The sequence below is a fragment of the Ambystoma mexicanum genome, chromosome 7p, assembly GCF_040938575.1.
Source record: "Ambystoma mexicanum isolate Mex_15411 chromosome 7p, UKY_AmexF1_1, whole genome shotgun sequence".
In the NCBI taxonomy this organism is placed as follows: Eukaryota; Metazoa; Chordata; class Amphibia; order Caudata; family Ambystomatidae; genus Ambystoma; species Ambystoma mexicanum.
This window is the reverse complement of record NC_090939.1, coordinates 45,126,132-45,143,872: the sequence shown is the minus strand read 5'-3', so window position 1 is coordinate 45,143,872 and position 17,741 is coordinate 45,126,132. Positions and strand designations below refer to the sequence as shown.

At 46.6% G+C, this 17,741-nt stretch overlaps 1 protein-coding gene across 1 annotated transcript in view; it reads left to right on the top strand.

Moving 5' to 3' along the window:
• LOC138525670 (kelch-like protein 9) overlaps positions 1 to 17,741 on the top strand; it is a 454,357-nt gene that overhangs the window by 149,311 nt on the left and 287,305 nt on the right. The window lies entirely within an intron of this gene.

The window sequence follows — 17,741 nt, the reverse complement described above, 5'->3', positions numbered from 1 at the left end:
TGCTGGACCCGGTATTGGAGGCAGCCATGGCGCAAATAGCGCCATGGCTACCTCCAATCTCGGAATGAGGCCCTGTGTAAAATGTCCTGGGAAGAGCTAAAAGCAGGAGCGTAACAGCTGCGCAGTGCATAACTTTGCTCCTTCCAAGCTTTCAAACGTTTGCGCCAGGCTTTGACTGGCCTGTAGGGTCAGGGCAATGCCCGAAGCACAGGCCCAACATACTAGTGTGCATCATTGTTTTGGTCTATGTGGTCCAGGGTTTCGGCCATATTGGGCAAGTTTCATGAGTTACTGAAAAATACACAATGTGCAAAATGTCTCACTAAAAAGCTTTCCCTTGGGTACTACTCAAGCAGTCTGTCATAAATGGAACCAATTTGCATTTACCACTGTGGCCCACTTTTTCATTGGTGCCTGAGCCAATTTTATGTCCCTGTCTGACCCTAGTTTGCGCTGCATAAAACCAAGACATTCCTCCATGCTGTGCTTTTGCAAGATCACGACAGTGCTTGGTCGCGGTTCCCACCTTTGAGCAACTTAATAGCCGCTGCTTCTATCGCTTACAAATTTCCCCAGCCTTCTCCAATAAGAATAACAAACTTCTCACTCAGTGGAATATGACTGCCAGTAGGGGTTTCAAAGTTACTACCGGGGGAAGGACATGGGAAAGACCACCATGTTAATCAAAACACCAGCTTAGCAAAACAGCTCTCTGGGGTAGCTTTGACCAAACAGCAAGGCTGAACTAAGGAGGAAGGGGGCACTGTTATGCAGTACAGTTAACACCTAGCAGCACTGACAGGGAAAAGGCCCACGCAGTAAGCTATAAAAACAACAACAATGCATTACAATACTACACTAATGCACATTTTCAATATTTCAAGGTGAGTACAAATATTTGTGTGCCTATATATGACTCACAGTTAGGAATCCGACTATTGGTGACACAGTACTTTAGAATCACAAGCAGTTATCTAAACAATAAATGCATTTCCCAAAGTAAGGGGAAGAGATGTTAAGCACCTAGCCATACATCGGCCTCATAATTATAAGGCACCCAACACCATATACTAAAACTTCAGAAGTCCAACCCTAGCCTATGCCAAATCGCTGGTAGTCTTTTAGGTGTCCCCAAAGGTTCCTGAGAGGGAAAGTGAGTAGGAGGCTTCACCCAGCTACAACATGTAAAGTACTGAAGTTATTGCAGGGCAAATGCAACATGCAAAAAGCAGATTTACGGATCTTAAGTCAAGATCCAGCAAACGGAGAAGCAACTACCACCTTTGGGGTTCTCAAGAATGACCCACAGAAGTATTGACCCATACACCAAAGTGTTGGGATATTCCTGGTAAGCAAGACTTTGTGCCCAATGCCAACCTGATGGGAAGTGGAAGGATTCAAGCAATATAAGGGATCCCGGCCCTCCGAGTCCCCAGGGCCGTCACGAGGGGGGTGCAGGAGGGGCTAACTGACCCAGGCCTCGTGCTTGGGAGGGGCTTTGCATCGCACTCCCCTGAATAGAAGGCAGCACATTCCTCCCATATTCGTTATGCACACAGGGGACTGTGTTGCCTGCTCTCAGCCCCTGCAATGATATTGCGGTTTGTTGCACAGCCGTTTGGTTCTGCAACAAACAGCAAAATAATATGACAGAGGACCCCTCTCGTCTCAGTTAGCATGTTCACATTGCAGAGACCCGCAACGTGGCCAAACTGACTGACAGGAGAGGCACTTCTCTCCTGTCAGGCAGCGTTTCTATGTCTTGGAGTGAAGGGAGGGACAACTGGTCCTACCGGGGCTGCTCAGGCACTTCTAAAGGGTGCATGGAGGTAAGGTAAGTGTTTTTTATTTTAAATTTAATGAATATATGTGTATTTACCTTAAATGTGCATCTATACGTGTATGAATGTGCATATGTATGAAGCTGTTCATGTTTGTGTCAATGCTGTGTTTGGTTTTATGTGTACGTGCATGCAAGGAGTTGTGTGACTGGTGGATGAATACATGTGTAAAAGTGTTGTATTTGAGTGTGTGTGCCAACCCTCACCCCTAAATTTAGTGCTGGATGAATGCAGGGGTGAGGGCATCATATTATTTTTAGTTTGGGCTGTTAGGTGGCACAAAGTACCACCAATAAGCCACAACTATTACATTGGAGTACAGACAGTGGTGGAAATTTTACTGTGGCAGCACAGGGGAAGGGGGCTGGTCCAGAGTGGGGAGGACAGGTGGCAGGCCCGGCTGAAGATGCATTGGGGCCCATTTCAACGTGATTGTTGAGGCCCCCTGCTTAGAGCAAAAACAATCTGAGGCATCTCTTGGGTGCATACATTTCAATTATGACAAAGATAAGCCACTGATTATCGCGAGAAGGCCATCCAGCAAGGAGCTTAAACACTAAAGCCCACTGTAGAGCCGTAAACCCTTCTTTGACAGCAAGTGGCTGATGTGTAGTATCCAGTGTTAGGAGGCAATGAGGTGGTAACACGTCTGTGAATCGCATAGGACATGACAGCTGGAAGGGCTCCAGGAAATGCAGCACATTTTAAGCCCCAGAACGAAAACAGAAAAATAATATATTGCTGTGTTACAAGACTGCTGACTGGCAATATGGGGTAGTTGCTGGGGGCCAAAACACAAGAGTACACTTGCACACCAATTTTCAGTAATGATTCAATGAAAGTTGAACAATGTGTGTTCATGAAGTGAAATAACAGAGTTCAAGGTGGAGGGGAGAGTGACTCAGACAATCTGTATGACTTAGTCGTCAACCCACTCATAAGGTGGGTTTCCACCACTTTTACTAGCTGTCCGTTTGTAACTACGATTTTATACCTCCCATCTACATCCCATTTTCTTATCTTAGTAACCTTTGCGCTCCTATTTAGTTCGCTCCGTATCACATCATCATTTCTGACCAGCTAGTCAGCGTGCTGCTTTTACTCAAGTTTAACATGGATTCCTTTGCTTTTAATAACTCATACAGTATGTTTTTCACACCCCCATTATATTTTTTCACTTGATTCAATGCGCGCGTGCGAATGACGTCACCATTGTGAACGTCACCCGCGCGTGCATTAACTGGCTGGTGCCTTTACCCAGTTTTACTTTGTTATTTCTTTCACTGAGCTCAAGATGTCTGTCTTTGGAATATCTGTCCAGAATAGGTCAGTGTATTCAGTACGCTCAATACCCACCACAGCCTCTACGTCGCTCTCGCGTGCGTGAGTGACGTCATTCCCTTGAACGCTGCTCGTGCATGCGCGAGTGACGTCATACGACCCCATTTACATATATAAACTTAGCCGCGGAAGATGCGGTCAGAAAGCTGTGCTTCCTGGCCGCATCTCCGTTGCAGATTACGTCCACATCTCTTACCAAGTAAGTCTTTCTCTATGGGCATCCATTTTTTTGCCCATATACACCTGGTTATCCTTTACTTATACTCTCGTTCCCCTTTTAGGAGACTGGAACGAGCTTGACCCCTTTTGGAAACATGATGGAAACCATGTTTCTTGGACATTGAAACTTTTGGGATGTTATCCCTCCCTTTTCAAAATGTCTTCTTCAAACCCTTACAAGGGTGAGTTCTCTTTTGTTACATAATCTCTCTAATACAATAGTTAGGTTTGCTACATACACAACTAGCTCATAGCATTGCTGTGCATGTACAGATTAAGCTCCTTTTTCTGACTAAACCTAGAAAGGGTGGGGTGAATTGTGGAATTTGTCATCCTGCAGCCACACTGTGACAAAATGAAAATGTAAATCAAATAGGTTACTGGCTTTATAAAAATACTTTTACCTAAGCACCATTAGGTGTATTCTTGTGATTATAAACAGAAAGCTTTTTGTTTAGAATTGTGTTGAAAATTATTTTATTGCTACTAAATAGCTAACTATATTAGTATATATCTGATGAATTTTTTGTTCCTTAGAGATGTTTGTGAAATTAATGTTGAAACCTATGCCCCTGATGAAGAGTATATGAATCTCGAAATGCGTTGGGCCAACCGAAAAAATTAAGAAAAAGGGGAAGACAATTTTCTCTAAGGAAAAGGAGTCACTGCATTACTTGATGAATTTTTTCTTATTTGAATTATGAATATTTAAGTCATAAGAGACACTAATTATGTATCAAATATTGTTGATAAACTCATTTAGGCTTATTGCTTCTTAGAAAGTGTGCAGGGGACGCAGTTTTCCATAATTTGGATTTCTTTGTATTCTAGTTGCTGGGGGCCCCCACAAAGCCCTTTCATTTGAAAAGGTTGAAAGGCCCTTACGGTGTCCCTGATTGGGAGCGTGTAGGGCAGGTATTTTAGTCACCCCCCAGAACATTTGCCTCTTAGCCCCTCATCATATTTATCATGAACACCTGAAAAATAGCCTAATTTCTCATAATGTCAGCAAAGTACAAAATCTGCACCCCTTAAAACGCACATCATTATTTCCAGTACAGTGCAACATTGACAAGGAATTTCACAGGGATCCTGCTCAGACCTTCAAGTGGTCTTGTGGCACAATGTCTCACTTCTGAACCTAGAGACCACAGTTCATATCCTTGCCCGACATAGTTTAAAAAACGAATGCACCAAAGCATTCTAAAATAAATGTATAATGCACACAGCTTTACCAGCTCTCTAGAGCAAGCTCTGAGATTGGGGGGAGATATTTTCTGCTGGATCCTGTATTCGGGAAGATCACGCCCAATGAGAGCATTGAATATCCGTAGAGTGAAAAGGCATATGAGGCAGGACGCAAAGCTTGTAGGTGTGGTTTGGTTATTTGCCCACCCATTAATGGCCCATGCCCATGCAAATGCCTAGGGCAATTCCCACCCAGTTCCCGACCCCCCCAACCCAAAATACCTTCTCATGGGAACTCTTGAATCAAGCCTTACCATCACACTTTGCACTCAAAGTGCCTGCAAGTCTTTTTTCTCAAAGGAAGCGTCTGAGAGGTAATGACTTTATATTGTTGTAACGCCAATGGTGTAATAAAAATATCTTCACCAGGTATGCCGTCACCCACTCGATTCAAAAACAGTATGTGTGTCCTTCACTGTTGTCCTGTTAAAAACACATATTGGCAAACCCAGCAGTTTTGGCTTGTGCATCGGTATTAGGCATTTGCCAGGCACTGCTATTAGAGGCACAGGTACTCAAACCATTTCGCACCTGCTACCATCAACAGCCAGTTAATACCAGTATAACAGTGACTTGCCCATGCCTACACGAAAGCCCAAACTGTTAGCATTGCTAATGCTTGTTTTGCTTTATCCTTGATGCACAGGACTATGCAGCAAGGGTAAAGCAAACATAAGTTTTACTAAGTGGCTAAACTGGACCACATTGAATGCGTAGACAGTTCTTTTGCCGCGGGATTTTTTGTCGCGGGACTTTTCATCGCTGTTTTTTTATCGAAAAAAAATCATCGGTTTTTTTTTTTTGGGGGATGGGTTTAAAAATTAAATAAATATTTGTGGGCGAAAGGGAATAATTTAAAAAAAACAAAAAACGATGAGTTTTGTTCGATAAAAAAACGGCGATGAAAAATCCTGCGACGAAGAATCCTGCAGCAAAATAACGTAGAACCATTGAATGTAGGCCAGTGGAGCCAGTACAACACTTATGGTGCACTGCCAGCCTGGTTATACCATCTATTGCATGACATTTTTACTGGGTGGGAGTCCTTATAAGGCAATAATGGCACATATTAGTGCGGCCTGCAAGCACATACGTGGGAACAGCCAGCATGAATATATTGTTATACTGGCATATGTTGTGGGCAAAGGCAGCATGAAAATGTTCCTGGGCACGGTTGGTGACTTGCAACTATTGGCTGTTTCCATGTGCAACCATACAAAACCAATTGCAAACTGAATGGCTTTCTACCCAATTTTGCAAAGAAAGTGCTGTAAAATGCACCATTTTAACCCAATGTTTCAAACATTTTCTTGGGAGTGCGAAACGCTCTCAAGCACCCGTTGTTTGGATTGGGCTCCCCACTTTGCTCTGTCAATCCTGCATAATTGGCACACACATTTAAGCCTCTTCAGTTAAAAAAAATCACCAGGCTCCACTATACATCTTCTGTCTGTCACTGTGTATGATGTGTGTTGTAATGCGCGCACAGGGACAGAGCGCTTCTTAATGCTGGCATCACACACCACATGCCGTCATGCCATCCTACATATATATTTGTGCATATATTGCAAATTTGTGCATATATTGCAAACGTTAACCTGGCATAAACGTTCCTTCAGGAGAGAAATCTAACTTTGCTGTAGTTGATTTGCAGTTGTAGTAATAAAGCATATTTGGGTTTCTCCGCACGTAAACTCAATGGGCGATTTCTCGCGATTTCTCGCGTCTCCTGTGTGGAGCAGTGCCGCCACTGGCCCAGTGCTAAAAATCATAAGGGGGCCTCACCAAATGTTTTGCCTCGGGCCTCGCCACACCATCAGACTGCCCTGTGAGTCCCTACAAATGTAGAAAGGGTCCCAGATGAATGCAGATAACTGAGGAAAACAATTCTCACCATTGTGGTCATTGTGCAGGAGTGTCAGATTGCAGGTTCGAGGGCGCTCACCACTGGCCATCTTTAGTTTTTTCTGCAGTGTACAGGGACTCGATTCATTTCCAATATGAAGGAAAGACCCGCATGGAGGAATTTCTTGCACCTGCCTGGGGCAGAGTCAGGGAGGCACTCAGCGACTCAGCGACTCAGCGACGCAGCGACTCAGCGGTTGAACTTTGGTCTTCCTGCAGGCTCGTCTGCTGGCTGAGCGCAGGACAGCCAATTTCCAGAGTCCCAGCAGAGCAAGGATGCCCGCAAAGAGCTCCAGCCATTTGGCCGCCCGGAAATCCTTGCAATGATGAATAGCTGGTTCCGGCCCTTGCAGAGGAAATGCAAGGATGTGTACTCATAAAACTGAAAAGTGGCGATGCACCTTGGGCAGGCACGTGACTGATCAGTACCACCAGTCTTAGGGAGAATGGCACCTCAAAGAGGTTGCTTAAATCGAGGTGCGCAACAGAATTATAATGCCTAAGACGATGGTATCTGCATCAATCCGCTGCTGTCCCTCGGTCGGCGTCTTCTTAGGATCTCTTCAGCTCCAGTAGTTGACTTGGTTCCTGGGTTCTGCTTATCTCCTTATATCCAGAAAATGGGCCAGGGTCCCCCCTTCCCTCCAATAAGGGCATTTTGCAACATTCAAACGTTGAGCGGGGTGACAATAGTGGACAGTCAGCCTCCCAGAATCTGCACAGCAACATCCAAGACCATGGATAGAAGTGGATTGGGGGCAGTCAGCCCTCCTCCCCACACCCTGCCAGCACACACACAATGGAGAGCCTTTGCGGGCTTCTTGCCACAAGCCCATCAAGGTGCATGAAAAAGGAGCCCCTCCCCCTCCACTGGCAAGTATGACAATAAACCATTCTGAGCATACAGTCCCTTTTAGTGGATTACTATGGCTAAAAAGGCAGCACAGGATAATGCATCCAGAAAATAGTTTAAAAAGTAATGACTGCCACCAGTCTGTTCAGAGGCTGCCTGGAAAGTAGCAGGCATGCTACTTAGAAGAAAGAGGGGGGGACACAGTGTCCCTACAGCACTGCATGGAAGATGGAAGCAGGTCCAGATGGAATCTGCCGGTGTCAGCCGGGGAAGCAAGAAGCCTGCAGCCGTCAACCTGCTACTACTGCTAATGTAAGTGTGGAGGGTCGTGGGGGCAGCAATCACTGCACCACACTAGAAAGACCCACCCCTCTAATAAATCTTTTTCTCTTTGCACCACTCTTTTGCATTGCTGTCTGTTGTTGAAACTCTGCCTTTTCTCCTCTTTTTAGGAAAGTCGAATCTAGGCTTTTTGCTTCGTTGTCCGTGTTGAGCCTAGGCCTTTTCCCTCTTTTTTTGGAAAGTCGAATCTAGGCATCTTTACAGTGCACTGTCTCCCCTGTCTTCCGACCACACTGCTCCTTTGTTCCCCTGTGACGTGTTGCCTGTATGTTCTCTCCTGTGTTCCTCCTCCTGTGTGAACGCTCCCATTCTGGTGCTTCCTGTGGTGCTCGGCTGTGGGCTGTGCTTCTTCCTCCCGCACTCTCTATCGTGCTCTCAAGCTCTCTCATCATCTCAAACTGCTGCTCTATCTCCAATGCTATGCCTCTCACTAGGTCTGGATGGAAAAAGTTCAAGAGAGATATCCTGGTCTCCAACCCAGGCCTCCCTATCGCTGATGCCTACATCAGCGCTTCCTCCAGACAGACTCACTCTGACATCCTCTTTGTGTTTCCCTCTCCAGACCAATGGACCCCTCATATGGTCTCTGTTCTCCCTCCTTTTTCCCCCTCTCCCATTAATGGTGGCACCCAGTGGGAGGACTTCTTGGCTTCCTTCACTTCATCCAAAACCATCACAATCTCTATCTAAATGGTACCGTCTCGGTCCAGGACTCTCAGCCCAATCTCCTCCTTTTTTGATAGGCATTTCCCATGACTTATCAACTTTCTCCCTTCTCTTTCTCCGCTTCTAACACTTCTCTGGTTCCTCTGCTACCTATCTGGCACCTACCGTCTTCTCCTCATTGGCCCCTTTGCCACCTCTAACTACTGCCCCTGCCCATTCTCGGGCCCCTCAACCACCTCTGCTAGGTGTTTCGCACTCCTGTAACTCACCCCAGAAGTCTTTCAAATGTGGCAAGGCGCTCCACTTCGCTACTCTTAACTCTCACTCTGCTGTCAAACACTCCTCTGACATCTGCCACCTCCTCTAAGACCTTGACCTGGATATCCTCGCTCTCACCGAGACATGGTTCATGGCGAGCTCTGTCATGAGTTTTGACACTCTCCTCCCTGAGGGCTACAAGATCCTCTCTGAGCCCAGAACCATGATCTTTCCGGAGTGGGTCCCTACTTCTGTCATTCCTACACAGGTCTAGTCCTCCTTTGAATGCCTGGTCTGCAAGCTCTCTATCTACCTGGCCTCTCTTTGACTGTGGCCACCATCTATAGGCCACCTAGCCAGGTCACCCTCTTCCTATCTGAATGAGCTGACCTCTCCTCTTCTCTCCTTGCCTCTACCACTCAGCTTCTCCTCCTCAGAGACCTCAACACCACCTGGATGTCTCTAATCCCTCTTCAAGGCTCTTCCGCAAGCTTTGCGACTCTCTCTCTCTTTCCATCCTACCTGTTGGTCTGACACATTCCGCCGGACAAACCTTAGATGTTCTCATTTCCTCAGACATCCCTCTCTCTAACCCTCTCACCACTCTTCTCTCTTGGACTGACCACTTTCTGCTCTCCTCCCACCTGAAATTTCTTGTCCAGCAGACAAAGCCTACCCCAGAAAGGTCACCTTCCTTCTCAGTCATTCAGCCCATGAAGCGAGTGTCAGTGGAAGCCTTTGCCTCAACTTTATCTGCTCCTCCTACTCCTGTGGCCGACTCATGCTCCGCCACAGTCCTCTCTAACCTAGATCTTTCTATCTCCAACACTCTGGACATTATTGCCCCTGTCATGAGAATCCGTCTGAGGCCTACCTCCAAGTGCAACTCTTGCTATGAGTACGCCCTTGCCACCCTGAAACGAAAAGTGCAGGGTGGCTGAGAGAAAGTGGAGGGTTCCGGGTGCATCATCTGACAAACTTGCCTGCCACCTGCACCAAAGGCAATACAGACTCTGTCCTCTCCAAGAAGAGGGTCCATATACAAGCCTGTGTCTCTGTGGCATCTAACAACACGCCCAAACTCTTTATAATCTTCAAGGAGTGGGCCAATCCTATTGCAGTCTCCACCTCTCCTGTTCCTTCCCAGGCCCTCTGAACAGTGCTGGCCTCTCATTTCATCACAAAAACTCAGGACACCCTGTCCCCACGTTCCTCCTCCTCTACATCTCCCAGGACCCATCGGGCTGCCTTTCCCTCTCCTCTTCCTTATTCCTCCTTCACTCTGAAAACACCTGATGATCTTTCTAGATATAAGTCAGATCCATGAAGGTATCGTCCAAACAGGCACTTCCCTGCTCTTCCAGAACTATCAAGGACCACATTTCCACCTTGGCTCCAGCCTTGGCCATTTTCTGCAATCACTCTTTCGCCAATGGATCTTTCCCCTCTCTCCTCGAGCACTCCCTTGTGCACCCCCTCCCTAAAAAGTCTTCTGCCGATCCTACCTTTCTGGGAAACTATCTCCCGATCTCTATCACTCCGTTCCTTGGCAAATTCCTGGAAAAGCTGGCCATCCCCCACCTTACTCTCCACACCAAATCTGTTGGTTGTCTCCATTACCTCAGTTTGGCTTCAGGGCAGCCAGAGGCACAGAAACTGCTCTCCTGAACACCCATGAAGATCTGCTCTCTAATCTTGATCCCTGCTCTCCCTCTGTACTCATACTCCTTGACATTTCTTCTGCTTTCAACACAGCCAATCATGCCACCCTGATCAATTGACTTTGTGAGAACCTAGGCTCATTCCTGACTGTCCATCCGCGATCCACGATTGGTGTGTCACCAATGATCTCTGCCTTAATGCCAGTAAGATGCAGATCCTTCTCATTGGGACACCTGCTCCCGGTTTGCCCTCTCTCACTCTGGCCGCCCTCCTTGGTCCTTCTACCTTTAACTTCCTGTGAGGCAAAAAACCTTGGTGTCATCTTCGTCTCCTCTCTTTCCTCTCCTCACATCACGGGCCTTGCCCAAAAGGCACACCCCCAGCTGCACTTCCTCAGAGGTATTCTACTTTTTCTCTCTTTCCCCCAGAAGCCCACTGTCTCCAGATCCCCGGGTCTCTCCAGGTTGTACTACTGCAACAGTCTCTTTCTAAATCTGCCTGTCTCTACTCTCCACCCTCTGCAACTAATCCAGAACAGGACTGCGAGACTTATCCTTGGCCTCAAGCCCAGTGACCGCATCTCTCCAGCACTGAAATCTCTCCACTGGCCCCCAGTGGCTGCAAGGATTAAGTTCAAGACCCTCTGCATCGTCCAGAAGGCTTTCTGGGGCCTGGGCCTGCACTATATCCAACTCTCTCTGCCAAAATACCTTCTTTTTAGAGCCCTTTGCTCTGGTACATCCAACTCTCTGAGGATCAGATGCTTCTCTAGACTGAGAGTAAGGGGTAGATCTCTCTCTTCTGCAGGTGTCTCCATCTGGAATGGCCTCCCTGCTCCTCTCAAACTTTAGCTGGAGCACCTGAAGTTCCGGAAGCAGCTCAAGACCTTCCCCTTTGCCTCTGCCTTTTCTCTCTCGCTTCCATGCTAACTTACCTGTCTGCTGTGCCGACTGGTTGTCTGGAACCCTCAGAGTCTCACTGGGAACCAGGCTCCACCTTGGTCAGCCTTCCTGCACTGCCTCTTGGCCTACCGCATACTTAGGGGTTGTAAGCTGTAATACCCTACAGCCCCTTGCCTCCTAGCACTTACTCAGAGCCAGTTATCCTCTTCGCACTTCCCCTCTCCCTCGCACTTTCCCCTTCCCCTTGCACTTCTTGGTGTTGTACTTGCATGGTCCGAATGACACAAGGCCTAGTAGAATTGCTTGTCTTGTCTTCTCAGTGTCTTCCTTCCCTTGTTCTTGTGGCGCCTAGAAAGACTTGTGTACAGGCGCGATATAAATGCTATATCATGCCTTGTGCTGCAACCAGTAAAATACAAACATCATAAAAGGGAGTTGGACACTCCTGCACTGGGGGTCTACGGACCTACTGGAGAACTCAGAACAAGACTGCAAAGGGGACCTTATGGGTCCCTGGTAGCACACCACATGAGGTGGGTGGTACAGACATAGGAAAGCATGAGAGCCAACACTAGGGGGAGAGACCTCCCCTCAGTGGAACCTTTGAAGAAGGGTCCAGTGTCCCCAGAACAAAGATAAATGCAGGCGGTGAGTTAGATAAAAATAAAAATGACTCACTTTCTGAGTCAATGGAAAAATCCCAGTAAGTCCAGCAGTAGTGCAGGGAGCCTCAGGACAGAGAGGGTAAAAGAACATCTCGCTAACAATCGTCTACACGCGGACTTGTGGAATTGTCTCATGTATGTTTTAGTTCACACAAGCTCATCTTTTAAAAGATAATGCGCGGAAATTGATTTTGGTAGCTCACCGTGCCGGGAAACCTATGTTCCAGGATGTCCCGTGTGTTCAGGCGGCTAAGGAAGAAAACAGGGTACAGCCTGGAACTTCATGAAAGATTTCTTGTTTAAAAGTATAGTGAAGCCCATTGTAGTTGGGACACTGTATGAAAAGGCCCAGCGAGTCCTCCAGGGCATGTTGAGTAAGTGTGGCCATTCGAGATCCTGAGATCCTTTCCATTTTCAGGGGCTGTGTGGGCAGCGTGGAACTCAGTTTGGGAGGTCACGGCTAGTGATCATCGATGCCGGAATTAGTGTGGTGTCATTGGGGGCTGCATCGTAGACCAGGGATGTCCTGAGTGGTAGCTTTGGCCTGTATCTGCCATGTTGTGTTCCTGGTGTAGGATGGCAGTGCCAGGCTGCAGTTATGATTGCGCCTCTTTCAGTATGGGTGAGGGTGTTTGCTGTCCTCCTTCCGTCACTGGTCAGTATCTATCATTAAGCGTCTGGGGATTGGACAACGATGCATCACTGCTCTGCATTCCCACAGAGTGAGGCCCTCTCTTTGCACTCAACTCCTAGCCTTGGACTCCAAGTTATCTCTTGACCTTATTTTACCCTCACTGCAATCCTTTCCTGTGGGTCCTCTTATCCTGTTTCCATGCCAATCAGAATGGACAGGTTGGCTTCAGACAATGGCTGTGCCTTTCTGCTGAGAGCACAGGAACCAGTGCACCCATATCACAACAAGCTAAAATGCCGGCCAAATCTAGTCTAGGTGATAGAACAGTTGCATCATTTCAACACAATGGCTTGTAGCCTAATTTTGACAGCCCAAAACTCAAAAGGGAAAATGTTAATTTGAGCGTCTCACTGACTAGCCACCTGGCAGTTCTCAGGGGGGCCTGCGTTTTATGTTCAATTTTCTTTTGTCTACATAGTTTCATTACTCACTGTATGAGGTTTGCACATAACAGGGGCTGCTTTTCCGTAGTGCTAAACTCAGATCCAGATGTGGGTGGTTATGGTGCCTTTTTGCCAGTATTTCTTCAGATGTTTGATTGACATCATGTGGGACCACCTGCAGAAGGTCTTGTTGCAAGGGTCCCTGGGAGACTTCCCATCTGTTACTTAGTTTAAGACGTTGACCACTGAGACTCCTTGATCAATTTCTCCATGGAAGCACTGGGCCAATGTCTTGCTAACCTTTCCGATCCAACCAGATCCAACGTTGATGCACATTAGAAACCCGCACCCACACCATGAAGGAAATGGAAGATATTCATGTACCCCTTGTATACATTCAACTAGCCACTGTAATTTGCAAGAACCTTGACAGGTTATATATCCAAAGGTCTTCATGGAAACAAGAGATACTGTTTTGCAGAGTATTTTACCTTCATTTCCTATATTCAAGCTACAGCTCATGTCTTGCCCAGAAGATATCCAATGTTGGTGGCCAAGGATATACAACCCGAGAGCAGGTTTTAGGTTTGAACCATTTCTTTCCCGCAAGAGGCAAGGTGGAGCAGAGAAATGACCCTCAAGGTGCTGTCATCAGAAGGTGCAGTATAGAAGGGGGTGGGCTGTGTTTGGTGGTATTGCCTTGTGTGTACCCAGAATTGCATATTGAAGCACACATATGTGTCATGAAAGTGTGATTGTAGATCATGCTACGTTGTGTTATGTTACGTTAAAGGTTATTTTACCGCACACTGCTGCCACCTGCATGGTTTATTGATGTTCTGGTGGATCTGTAACACAAGGGCGGGGGGAGGGTAAGTTAGTAGGACTGAGCGGGAGAAAGAGCAAGAGAGCTGTGATCTGCTGTTGGCAGCTTCCGTTCGGTTGACACTGTTCGCTGGGTGTAGGTGTGTTTTTCAGTTGTTAGCCGCCATGTGCTGTTGGGGGAGGCTATGTTTGGGATGTTTCATTGTTGTGGTGTAGCAAAGTGTGTTTCTTTTGTTGTGCTGTAGATGTATGGTTGTGTTTGGTTCAGAATTTGAGAGGTGTATGCTGAAGGGTGAGTTTTTAGTAGGGTTGGTCAGTGGTTGTGCCCTTTCCTACCCCCTCTGTTATGACTAACTGTGGCCCATATCCCTTCCCCTGTTGCACATACTGTTGTGCTGCAATTACCGCCCCTATTGTGTATGCAGAAGTGTGGGTTCCCAGCAGGGTTATTCAGTGTCAGCAATGCCTTCACCCCCAGTGTTTCGCCCCGGTGACGCCCATGTCCTCTCTCCCTTTAGCACAACCTGGTGAGCATTGATCAAAAGACAAGCAATGTGTCTTCCCTTTAAAAAGTTAGCCATAAGACTATTCATTAATGAAGTTAATGCAGCTATCATAGCAAGAACCATCATATTGTCGCGTCTTGTCTATGGCAATGCCCTACTGGTAGGAGCCATGAAGAGGGATATACAAAAGTGCCAAGTAATGGAAAATGACACTTTTCGGCTTATTCAGTGTATCAAAAAAAGGGAGCATGTAACAACGGGGAGAAGAGCCTTACACTGGTTAAGGGTGGAGGAGAGAGTACATTTTAAGGCCATGACCATAATCCATAGATGCTTGTAAGGAGAGGCTCTGAGTTATTTTAAGAAACAATTCTCCTTGTATACTCCTCAAAGATGCCTTAGATCAGCTGATAAGGCCAATCTGAATATCCGGAGAGCAAATTGTGTGCATGGGCGTGGAAAATCCTTTCCAGTCAAGGCAGCACAATGCTGGAACAAACTGCCAATAGCATTACGGCTGGAAGTGAATTACCAGTGGTTCAGGAAATTGCTGAAAACTTACCTGTTCCAATGATAACCACTACATCTCTGAGTTTCCGTCAAATATAAAACATACGTATTAGATCACTCTGGGTTTTCCCCACGCCCTGATGCCTGCGGGCTACCGGCGCGTTATAAACAGGTACATAACATAACATAACAGAGGGGCTTTCCTAAAAGAACTCATCAACATGACCATGTTCTGCTGCTGACAACCTCCCCTTGGTGGTCTTTCCCTTATCAGGTCAGCTCTGCCACCGACTTTTTATTTTTATTTCAACACCCTTTTCACTCCAGACATATTCGGGCTGAGACCCGCGTAGCCCTGCCTACTTCCCCTACATTCATTATATACTGTACCCATCCCCCACATATATGGGGCTCGAAATAAAAAATAGAAGTCATCATTTTCCGTGGTCACCGTAAAAACGGCACATAAAGCAGGGCCCATGCTTGACTTGGCATTCATAATACTGGCAATTTTACACTAGATGTGAACAGCTCAACCCTTTCCACATTTTCATTTTGTAAAAACGTGGAAAGGTCACTGGCAGTTTGTCCCATGCCTCCCACCCATATTTCCATTAAACCTCCAAAGAACGTGACCAGGAGAAACCTGAGGAAAACCCCCACTGGCTCCCGTAGTCCATCGTCTACCAAAGGCATTATTGACCTGCCCCTTTCCATTAAACCACAGTAAGTCCTGTAGGCAGCAGGAATTATCAGATCATCGAACTTCCTTGTTAAGCCCCGCCCTGAAGCGGTCTAAAAAGAAAATACTGAGGCCTATGGACCGGTCATTGTAGAATTGCTAAATACTTCCATCTGTCTGTCCTGAGTGCCCAATTCATGAAAAGACACGATGCGCCCCTCAAAAAATGTATAGTGAATCGAACAGAATCTGCAAAACACAAGTATGTCCGAAAAACAAGATAACTTTGTGAAGCAAATTTATGGAGGTGAAAGGGAAACAGCAACTTCAATCTTTATTGACAATCACTGCCATCAATCTGGGATCAGACACATGAGGTGCACGTAGACTGCCGTAAACAATAGCGTGGAGGAATTACTCATGGCCTTGATGATGATTAAACCACAATGCCAGTCTTGCATGATTTTCATCAACCAATTGGGGAAGTGGATAGGGATATCAGGCATGGCCCAAACTGGATGTTCTCTTTCCTACTTGATCACGGCCAAAAGTTTTGAAATTGGCAGGCCACCTAAGTCAGTAAAGCACCAATGTCATCGCTCTTTCCACTGTTATGTGTGATGATTCACGGGATCTCGTCACTTCTTCCCCGAGGGGAGCGCTTCCCTGTGAGGCTAGAGAGATGAGGACACTACCAAATAATCCCCCTAGGAGGAGGACCTCACAAGGAGAGACTCCCATTCTGAGGATAGGGACTCTCTCCCTTTCCGTTCAGGAACCCCCTTACCCTCTCACCCCTGAGATTTTAAGAGCTCCTCAAAGTATTATCAGCCCATATGAAAGAAAGCACTGCTGTTATGTATTGTAATTCTTCAACCTATATTTACCCAGAAGCTGCGCCCAGTAAAATAAATAAAAGTCCAGGCACTTAAGGAAGCATATCGAGTGCTCACCCACTAAGTACTGAGACGAGGAGGCTACTAGGAAGGATGAAGACTTCCTGAAATGAGAAGCACCAGGTGTTAAGCCTGGAGAGCCCGTGAGATTTTAAATGGGCAAAAAGACAAAATGCTGTGGACGCATCAATACCACTGAGGACACCAGGGCTAAACTGAGTGAGTCCCCTGCAGCCTGACTGAGCGAGGGCATACCAGGAAGACTGAAGTTGGAAAACGGTGGCGCGACTTCATGGAGGTGGACCGGGCGGTCCAAGAATTGCACCGACACTGTTGAGCTGCAGAATGGCCTGCGGAGTCTCTGCAGGATGCAAGAGCAAAGAAAGCAGTCACGGAGACTAGCACAGTGATCCACTACCCCTCGAAGAGCCTGTGACGTGCCCCTCTACAAACTCAAGTAACAGGCAACACAGGAGACCCAGTAAGGGAGTGGGACCAGCCAAAAGCTGCACCCAAAGTGATCTCCCTCGTCCCAGTAGTGAAGCCAAAGCTACGAAAAGGGGAAAGAGTCTGTGTGTGGAATCAGAAAAATAATATGAGGCCGGGAAGTCCAGAAATAAACACACCAACACAGGTTACAAAGAACATAGAAGTGCTTTATTTAAAAGCTACAACAGTTACCAAGTCAATTGACAAACGGATAGCTATTCGGCTCTCAAAGTAACGTAACGAACTTCAACGAGGGTTCGATGCGTTAGTGCGAGAGCACACATTGGAATACTTGAGCCTTTTATACAATTTGTCCAGCCCTAGGCCAACCCTCTTGCGGGTTAACCATTCTATGAGCCGGGCCTATGGGTTCCTTGCCATGTCAATCCTGTAATATATGCATTTCAATTAGTTTTACTGATATAGTTGTACATTTACATATAGGTCAACGGTAGGACAAGGTCTCTGTTCGCGACCCCGACAAGTGGCCTGCAGGCATATTAATTATCCATGTGTACGGAGGTCACAACGGCCAGAATCTTACTCAGAATGTCATTCGGCCTCCATTTTGATGTTCAGGGTGACTTCCATATAACAAGAGAACCTAAAATGGCGGCTTAATCGAAGATGGCGACTTACATTACTTTCTCTAAGGTCAAGACCTTGCCGTGGAGTTTGTTCGCATATGATGTTTAGACAACTTGGCGTAGGCCAATACACATACAATCGTTACGATAGGAGGCATAATATTGTTTCAATTCCGACAAACCCTCCTTTTGGCCTATGCCAAGTGCTAATATCATTTCTAATATCTTTGTAAATAACTCCATACATTGTCGTCCATACATCTGAAT